The sequence below is a fragment of the Hesperophylax consimilis genome, chromosome 15 (assembly GCF_061612785.1).
Source record: "Hesperophylax consimilis isolate HC1 chromosome 15, BYU_Hcon_1.0, whole genome shotgun sequence".
Taxonomy (NCBI): Eukaryota; Metazoa; Arthropoda; class Insecta; order Trichoptera; family Limnephilidae; genus Hesperophylax; species Hesperophylax consimilis.
Window position 1 is genome coordinate 32486577 of NC_142850.1, and position 10469 is coordinate 32497045.

The 10469-nt window shown below is 33.1% G+C and overlaps 1 pseudogene; it reads right to left on the bottom strand.

Moving 5' to 3' along the window:
• Positions 1 to 6056: 6056 nt before the first annotated feature.
• Positions 6057 to 7866, bottom strand: LOC149417639 (post-GPI attachment to proteins factor 2-like; annotated as a pseudogene).
• Positions 7867 to 10469: the final 2603 nt, after the last annotated feature.

The following is a 10469-nucleotide window of genomic DNA, read 5'->3' on the forward strand; positions in this document are numbered from 1 at the left end:
TATATTATTAATAAAAATAATAATTGGATAGTATGTAATAGTTGATTTTGAAAATGCAAATACAAAGGTAAATACAAATATAAAGGTGATTGTCCGGTCAAGAATCATTCAAATGACTAGAAAGCATATTATGTATTTGGTAACTTTACATTCAAATTCCAAAGAGGTAAAGTCTGTGTGAATAATATTTCATTGTCTGAGAAGAATAAATGAGTTTGTTGAATAAACCCATTACAATTACATTTTGGCTCACTAAAAGTAATAGTGATTGGTTAATTGGGATTAGTAAAACTCACTCAAAAGGTTCTCTCTTAAAATTTGTAACCTTATTCTTATAGATAATATTACTGAGTTAAATATGTTATAATCTCTGTGGGGAGCCTGTTACGTCTGGCGGTTGCAGTAGTCCTGGATGATAGTTGCATAGAATTTCACGTTAGGGAAAACCAGCTGAATGTCAGAAATAAACACATCAAGAATAATAATCACAATCTCAGTTGTGTGCACTTGTGACTGGTGGTTGGGAAATAATTGAATGACGGTTGTTTAGAACCAGCTGAACATTGAAATTAAATTAAATAAACACATCAAGAATAATAATCACAATCTCAGTTGTGTGCACTTGTGACTGGTGGTTGGGAAATAATTGAATGACGGTTGTTTAGAACCAGCTGAACATTGAAATTAAATTAAATAAACACATCAAGAATAATAATCACAATCTCAGTTGTGTGCACTTGTGACTGGTGGTTGGGAAATAATTGAATGACGGTTGTTTAGAACCAGCTGAACATTGAAATTAAATTAAATAAACACATCAAGAATAATAATCACAATCTCAGTTGTGTGCACTTGTGACTGGTGGTTGGGAAATAATTGAATGACGGTTGTTTAGAACCAGCTGAACATTGAAATTAAATTAAATAAACACATCAAGAATAATAATCACAATCTCAGTTGTGTGCACTTGTGACTGGTGGTTGGGAAATAATTGAATGACGGTTGTTTAGAACCAGCTGAACATTGAAATTAAATTAAATAAACACATCAAGAATAATAATCACAATCTCAGTTGTGTGCACTTGTGACTGGTGGTTGGGAAATAATTGAATGACGGTTGTTTAGAACCAGCTGAACATTGAAATTAAATTAAATAAACACATCAAGAATAATAATCACAATCTCAGTTGTGTGCACTTGTGACTGGTGGTTGGGAAATAATTGAATGACGGTTGTTTAGAACCAGCTGAACATTGAAATTAAATTAAATAAACACATCAAGAATAATAATCACAATCTCAGTTGTGTGCACTTGTTACTGGTGGTTGGGAAATAATTGAATGACGGTTGTTTAGAACCAGCTGAACATTGAAATTAAATTAAATAAACACATCAAGAATAATAATCACAATCTCAGTTGTGTGTACTTGTGACTGGTGGTTGGGAAATAATTGAATGACGGTTGTTTAGAACCAGCTGAACATTGAAATTAAATTAAATAAACACATCAAGAATAATAATCACAATCTCAGTTGTGTGCACTTGTGACTGGTGGTTGGGAAATAATTGAATGACGATTGTTTAGAACCAGCTGAACATTGAAATTAAATTAAATAAACACATCAAGAATAATAATCACAATCTCAGTTGTGTGCACTTGTGACTGGTGGTTGGGAAATAATTGAATGACGGTTGTTTAGAACCAGCTGAACATTGAAATTAAATTAAATAAACACATCAAGAATAATAATCACAATCTCAGTTGTGTGCACTTGTGACTGGTGGTTGGGAAATAATTGAATGACGGTTGTTTAGAACCAGCTGAACATTGAAATTAAATTAAATAAACACATCAAGAATAATAATCACAATCTCAGTTGTGTGCACTTGTGACTGGTGGTTGGGAAATAATTGAATGACGGTTGTTTAGAACCAGCTGAACATTGAAATTAAATTAAATAAACACATCAAGAATAATAATCACAATCTCAGTTGTGTGCACTTGTGACTGGTGGTTGGGAAATAATTGAATGACGGTTGTTTAGAACCAGCTGAACATTGAAATTAAATTAAATAAACACATCAAGAATAATAATCACAATCTCAGTTGTGTGCACTTGTGACTGGTGGTTGGGAAATAATTGAATGACGGTTGTTTAGAACCAGCTGAACATTGAAATTAAATTAAATAAACACATCAAGAATAATAATCACAATCTCAGTTGTGTGCACTTGTGACTGGTGGTTGGGAAATAATTGAATGACGGTTGTTTAGAACCAGCTGAACATTGAAATTAAATTAAATAAACACATCAAGAATAATAATCACAATCTCAGTTGTGTGCACTTGTGACTGGTGGTTGGGAAATAATTGAATGACGGTTGTTTAGAACCAGCTGAACATTGAAATTAAATTAAATAAACACATCAAGAATAATAATCACAATCTCAGTTGTGTGCACTTGTGACTGGTGGTTGGGAAATAATTGAATGACGGTTGTTTAGGACCAGCTGAACATTGAAATTAAATTAAATAAACACATCAAGAATAATAATCACAATCTCAGTTGTGTGCACTTGTGACTGGTGGTTGGGAAATAATTGAATGACGATTGTTTAGAACCAGCTGAACATTGAAATTAAATTAAATAAACACATCAAGAATAATAATCACAATCTCAGTTGTGTGCACTTGTGACTGGTGGTTGGGAAATAATTGAATGACGGTTGTTTAGAACCAGCTGAACATTGAAATTAAATTAAATAAACACATCAAGAATAATAATCACAATCTCAGTTGTGTGCACTTGTGACTGGTGGTTGGGAAATAATTGAATGACGGTTGTTTAGAACCAGCTGAACATTGAAATTAAATTAAATAAACACATCAAGAATAATAATCACAATCTCAGTTGTGTGCACTTGTGACTGGTGGTTGGGAAATAATTGAATGACGGTTGTTTAGAACCAGCTGAACATTGAAATTAAATTAAATAAACACATCAAGAATAATAATCACAATCTCAGTTGTGTGCACTTGTGACTGGTGGTTGGGAAATAATTGAATGACGGTTGTTTAGAACCAGCTGAACATTGAAATTAAATTAAATAAACACATCAAGAATAATAATCACAATCTCAGTTGTGTGCACTTGTGACTGGTGGTTGGGAAATAATTGAATGACGGTTGTTTAGAACCAGCTGAACATTGAAATTAAATTAAATAAACACATCAAGAATAATAATCACAATCTCAGTTGTGTGCACTTGTGACTGGTGGTTGGGAAATAATTGAATGACGGTTGTTTAGAACCAGCTGAACATTGAAATTAAATTAAATAAACACATCAAGAATAATAATCACAATCTCAGTTGTGTGCACTTGTTACTGGTGGTTGGGAAATAATTGAATGACGGTTGTTTAGAACCAGCTGAACATTGAAATTAAATTAAATAAACACATCAAGAATAATAATCACAATCTCAGTTGTGTGCACTTGTGACTGGTGGTTGGGAAATAATTGAATGACGGTTGTTTAGAACCAGCTGAACATTGAAATTAAATTAAATAAACACATCAAGAATAATAATCACAATCTCAGTTGTGTGCACTTGTGACTGGTGGTTGGGAAATAATTGAATGACGATTGTTTAGAACCAGCTGAACATTGAAATTAAATTAAATAAACACATCAAGAATAATAATCACAATCTCAGTTGTGTGCACTTGTGACTGGTGGTTGGGAAATAATTGAATGACGGTTGTTTAGAACCAGCTGAACATTGAAATTAAATTAAATAAACACATCAAGAATAATAATCACAATCTCAGTTGTGTGCACTTGTGACTGGTGGTTGGGAAATAATTGAATGACGGTTGTTTAGGACCAGCTGAACATTGAAATTAAATTAAATAAACACATCAAGAATAATAATCACAATCTCAGTTGTGTGCACTTGTGACTGGTGGTTGGGAAATAATTGAATGACGATTGTTTAGAACCAGCTGAACATTGAAATTAAATTAAATAAACACATCAAGAATAATAATTACAATCTCAGTTGTGTGCACTTGTGACTGGTGGTTGGGAAATAATTGAATGACGGTTGTTTAGAACCAGCTGAACATTGAAATTAAATTAAATAAACACATCAAGAATAATAATCACAATCTCAGTTGTGTGCACTTGTGACTGGTGGTTGGGAAATAATTGAATGACGGTTGTTTAGAACCAGCTGAACATTGAAATTAAATTAAATAAACACATCAAGAATAATAATCACAATCTCAGTTGTGTGCACTTGTGACTGGTGGTTGGGAAATAATTGAATGACGGTTATTTAGAACCAGCTGAACATTGAAATTAAATTAAATAAACACATCAAGAATAATAATCACAATCTCAGTTGTGTGCACTTGTGACTGGTGGTTGGGAAATAATTGAATGACGGTTGTTTAGAACCAGCTGAACATTGAAATTAAATTAAATAAACACATCAAGAATAATAATCACAATCTCAGTTGTGTGCACTTGTGACTGGTGGTTGGGAAATAATTGAATGACGGTTGTTTAGAACCAGCTGAACATTGAAATTAAATTAAATAAACACATCAAGAATAATAATCACAATCTCAGTTGTGTGCACTTGTGACTGGTGGTTGGGAAATAATTGAATGACGGTTGTTTAGAACCAGCTGAACATTGAAATTAAATTAAATAAACACATCAAGAATAATAATCACAATCTCAGTTGTGTGCACTTGTGACTGGTGGTTGGGAAATAATTGAATGACGGTTGTTTAGAACCAGCTGAACATTGAAATTAAATTAAATAAACACATCAAGAATAATAATCACAATCTCAGTTGTGTGCACTTGTGACTGGTGGTTGGGAAATAATTGAATGACGGTTGTTTAGAACCAGCTGAACATTGAAATTAAATTAAATAAACACATCAAGGATTTTAATGATTAGATTTATCACGATTTACAAACATTAAATTTACGTACCAAATCCTTTCACTTGGTCAAATATTTACCACATACTTTCAGGACCACCAGTTAAATATAATTTTATTTCATGGCACTCGTCCATCTTTTCTTTGCGTATACATATTACATTTCTACAGATGTGTCCTATAACATTTAGTTTCTATGTATGTACTCTACATAACTTTCTTTTCTTTTAACCACTAGGGTCCACCATATATTGCAGAGCGATTGTGTCTCTAAACATTCCTTTTGCCCTTTTCGGTAACACTCAGATATTAGTTACTACTTAAAATTAATCATTAAGTAATGCAAAACGGTAAAAGCGATATTGTAACCCTTTAGGGAGGGTTAACCGTTAGAATGCTATTCAGCGCTATCGTGCTGTAAGAATTAGTCACGAAAATTGCGACACGGTGCTCTGGTACCGTGTTATTTAGAAAGCGTTCTATTTGAGTGTGGTGTATCGCGGTTGGCACATGTCTTGATAAATTTATTTATTGTTTATCCTCTAAAAATAATGTACATCGCAATAAAAGATTACAAATAGAAAGTGAATCTTCAGATTCATCTTCTGCTTCTTCACACGCAGATGACTGCATGAATGAAGTTTTTAATATTATTCCAAAATTATTATTTTATAACAAAAGTTTTACAAAAATTTCTGATGATTTTTTTGAAAATTCTAGCTCTAGACACCTCCTTCTGATGCAAAACTAACAGCCTATTTTAATTTATTTTTCACCTCGTTGCATCTTGAAAATATTGTCAAAAAAACCGATTATTACGCTGCACAATTTTTGAACACACAAAATTTGAAACTGAATTCACAGGCAAAAAAGTAGACACCAATTACTGAGAAAGCACCATCCGAAAAGGGGTCGCGCATTGACTCGCCACTCCACCGGAACAAGGAGAGGGGGGTCCAAAATAAATACAGATGCGCGGCCCTTTGCACATCAGTAACTTCTGTACTCTCTGTATCTCAGTCTTGAACTTCAGAGAACACTCGCCAACTGCTCTCTTCACGATTCCACGCCCTGCAGGGCTGCTTTCTAACTGCTTCTACCTGTGGACGTTGTTTGACTCTGCACTTCCTTGGACCCCGACTTCTCTAGCCCTTGGATACCTGACTGTAGCAGCGAACTCGCACCCTAGGACCAGGCCTATAACAAGAAAGGAAGTAGCGGCTACTCCAGGATTAACCGGCGCCCTGAGAATGTACCTACAACTTTTTTGCGTAGGACATTTGTAGTGCATCTTGAATGAAGTACTAGACTACTCAAGTGTTATGTAAAGAAAAGAAACTTGAAGAATCTTACATATGGATTAAATTATGAATAATGGTTTCATGATATTTCATCAAAACGACAATTAAAAACATCTTTAAAAAGTGGTTCAGGTTACATAGGTAACTATTTAACCTAGTTTTTGTTTCATCACTTTTAATTACTTTATATCACTTTTTTTTTGGTGTGCTGAACTGTCATTTTTATGAGATACCCGGTCACCATGAATAATATATTTATCTTGGAATACTAACCGATTGGTCTACAGAGGTACCGATGACGTAAAAAGAAAACAACTAACTAACTAACTAATTTCTAACTAAAGTGTAGAAGCGACGGATATATAGAATAATATCCAAACTGTTCTGTTTCCATTTAAAGGCTTTTCTCCTTCGGGCACCATCTTGCCGACTGTGGCACGGCACCACATGTGCAGCAGAGATGACACCATGAATACGATAAATATCTTTTCATGAACAGCTGAAAAAATTTTTATTAATTAGTTATAATAAATTATGCTGATAAAGCAAATTAATGAAGCCAACCTGCCTGCCGCTGGCAGGATTATGTAGGGATATTCGAAAATTGGGAAACATTGGCAGGTGAGGAGAAGCAGAAAGAATAGAAGAAGTTTGGAATAACCTGGGAATTTTGGTCATTAAACATATCTAAATAAAATCACACTTGAGGTGAACTATCACAAAAGTGCGCTATATAAATTGACTGTTATAATAAATTATAATTTCAACTGTTATCGGTTATGTAAATGAATTCTAAAAAGTACATTGGTGATTTTGGTTGATTTTTACTTACGGTAATTCTCTCTATTTGAAACGTAGGTCACTCCAGTCAGGGCACAGACCTCCAGTAAATTCAGCCAGTAACAGGCTTCGCCCAACTTCTTAGCTTTGGTACGAGTCTGTAATCAAATTATGCTTTTGCTTTATACATATAACTTGCTGTAATATACAAGTCAAAATCATGTTTTTTTCAAACTTTGCTTGAAAAGAAAATAATAAATAAATAAATTAACATGGCATAACTGAAATTGATTGGCATTGGTGATTTCATGATGTTACATATGTGGTCACCCCTGGATTTATTGGCTAAGGCATTATAGGAATGGTATTCACCTCCAGAGGGCTAATGAGGTTGAGTTGCTGCATGTGGTAGGAGTGGTAAAGCGAGCCAATCAGGAAACGCGGCCCCAAGTGGAGTGCCACACAAATTCTCCACAAATACCTCTGAGGACTAATGCCTGTAATGGCACTTATTGAAGGAATTATATTATCAACCTGAAAATAACCAAATACATAATTAAATATAATTTGCACTATAATCATAATACAGTACTCCCCTAGTAAGCTGCCACTCGATTATTCGACAACTACCGTAATCCAACATTATTAGTACCAATTGAAAGCACAAAAACAAGCTCTATAATTCATGGATATTCATATGTCAAATCCAGTAGTCCGCTGCGTGTCCAGTCTCGAGCGCCAAGCTTTGTACACCGACAAGTTTAGTTATCTTACTTTTACACTTTCAGTTATTAGGCCGCCATCTAGCTTGCTCTCGCTGACCATTGTGACAATCACTAGGACTAGCAGTTAAAAACCCGCTCCGCGGGTTTTTGCTGCTAGGCCCTGCGGGCGGCACTTCTTGCACGGCACTGATATTAACTGTTATGGTACCTAATATAATTTGCTCATAGGAGACTTGCAGTGCTTAAATATGTGTTACAACCGTCAATGTCTATAAGTTGAATCAATATCGTATAGTTTGTCACAACAATTAAAGATAGTTATAACAAAGTTGACTGAAATAATAGATTATTACATATTGATTAATTGTACCCGTGTTTATGGATAAAAGGAGGGTAATTGTGCGATGAGATTAACAGTCGGTTTAATTACAAGGTGAAAATTTTACTCCAACTGGTGGTAATTCTTTACCTAAAACTGTTACTGTATCTAATAAATTTTAAAGTTAGAATATATATACACCTTCATCAGGAGAGTAAAATTCTATATATAAAGGTAGATTATTACAATAAAGCGCCCCTGAGGTGATATCTCACAAAAGCGGCGCTATGCAAATTGTCCAATTAATAAATAAATATAATGTTTACATTTTATTATGTACGTATGCATTGATATACAATGGAAATAGATAAAATAATGTTATCCTATTAAACTTTATTTTATTAAAAAACAAATAACTTTTTTAACATCACTTTATTATATACAAACAATACATGTTTCATGAACGAAGTATACACCGAAGTCAAAAATTAAATATAGATTACAATTGGAAAAAAGAAGTGGAAGGAGGGGGGAGGGGTAAGAGTAGGCTGGGTTTATAAGAATTAGGAATTACAATATGAAAGACCAGTTAAGCGGGAAAATATTTAAAAGAGAGTTTATAAAAAAAAATCTTGTTAATTATATCTACTTTTATAAACATGTTCTCTTATTTCTAAAATTTCGAAATTATTTATTTGTGATGCTTTATATCCTGTGTGAAGTATTTTAAGACCTGAACAAAAAAATTGCATAAAACCATAAAACAATATATTCATAAGACAAATAACATTTAATAATGGTTATTCTAATAAATTAAAAGTTGAAATACTAAATAAAAAAATTAAACATATTCTCTTCAAACGGTATTTTTACCCTATTTCTTAAGATATAAATAAACAATCAGGATTAAAGCATCGCAAATAAATAATTTTTTCAATTTTAGAAATTATAAAACATGTCAATATAAAATCAGATATAATTAATAAGCAAAAAAAATTATAAATAATAATGAAAAATGCCATTGCAAAGTTTAAATAAACTTCCAGAAGAAATTTTCTTATGAAACGCTTAATGGTCAAGTAATTTTGCATATTTAAATATTCGCGCCAGTTATTTGGTTAGTTTTTACACCGCCAGAGGTGCGCTCTGTGTCGGCCAGCTATTGCCGGCCATATTGAATGAACGCGTGCTTTTTTCGTCAAACGTCAAACGTAATCACGTAATTGTGGATAATTTTCACTGTAATTTAATTAATCCAATGGATTATAAACTTTCTAAAACATATTTTCTTCGATATTATCCAAAAATTATATGAGGAGAAACGATATTTTTGAAGAAATATCGTATTACATGTGGCGATTCTTTTTCAGTATGAAATCGTGTCTTAATTTTTAATGTCTTATTTTTTTTGTATCCAGTCGCCTGCAAACCGAAATGAACCTTACGGTTGCTTAAAATTGAGGGGCAGATTGGTATTTTTTGCCTGCAGACCCCCAATGCAGAATTTATCCGAATCACATAATATGAATTTGACCAATCAGAGGGCCTACATCGTCCAGACGCTGGGACAATAATACTATCAGATTCATTATTGTTGTTTTAGGTCTTTTCGGTAAGTCCTCTATGTAGTCCAGAAACAATTGTCGCTTGTGTTTCTTTTCCTTTTGTTATGCAACGTTTTTTGTTTGATTAAGATTACAAAATCGAGTCTTCTCGCAAGTGTAAACATGACACCATGACATTAAATAAAATAAAAATTCAAAAGATCTATAACAATGTTTTTTTTCCTTTACGAAATACCTGTTGTTTTTTTTAGCTTTATTTAATTTTTAGCATATTTTCTATGTATGCACTATAATCCACAGCTTTGACTAATTGGACACTTGCCCGGGTTTTGGGGTGACAGATTAGTGAGCAAACCAAGTTAGAATATTTTATAATGTATAGTAAAATATGCATTATTATTGAATACAATTGACATCGCGTTTGGGTCCCACCCAGGCGTAGTGTGTTCAATTCCTCGGCTGGCTAAGTCCTCCATCACAACACAAGCAACATTTACAGCTTACTGTGGTGGTAGTAGGAGATTTTCAAATATTGTCAGGTTATTCGTAACCCGGGAATGTTTGTCTTTCTTTTTTAAAAAAATAATTAAATTAATGAATTAATTAAAACTTTGTAGTAATGCAAAATCATGTGTTTTTGGTTTGAAAATTTGGTCGCCTAGAAATGTTTCAGATGTTTTAATTAAATACTGCGAGTAGAATACATCTTGGCCTTTGAAATAATCGATATTTTTTAGATAACTCTTTTTATAAGCCCAGAAAAAAATAATGTATAAGGCCTATGAAAACTGCATTAAAGTTCAAAATCTCCTACTTACG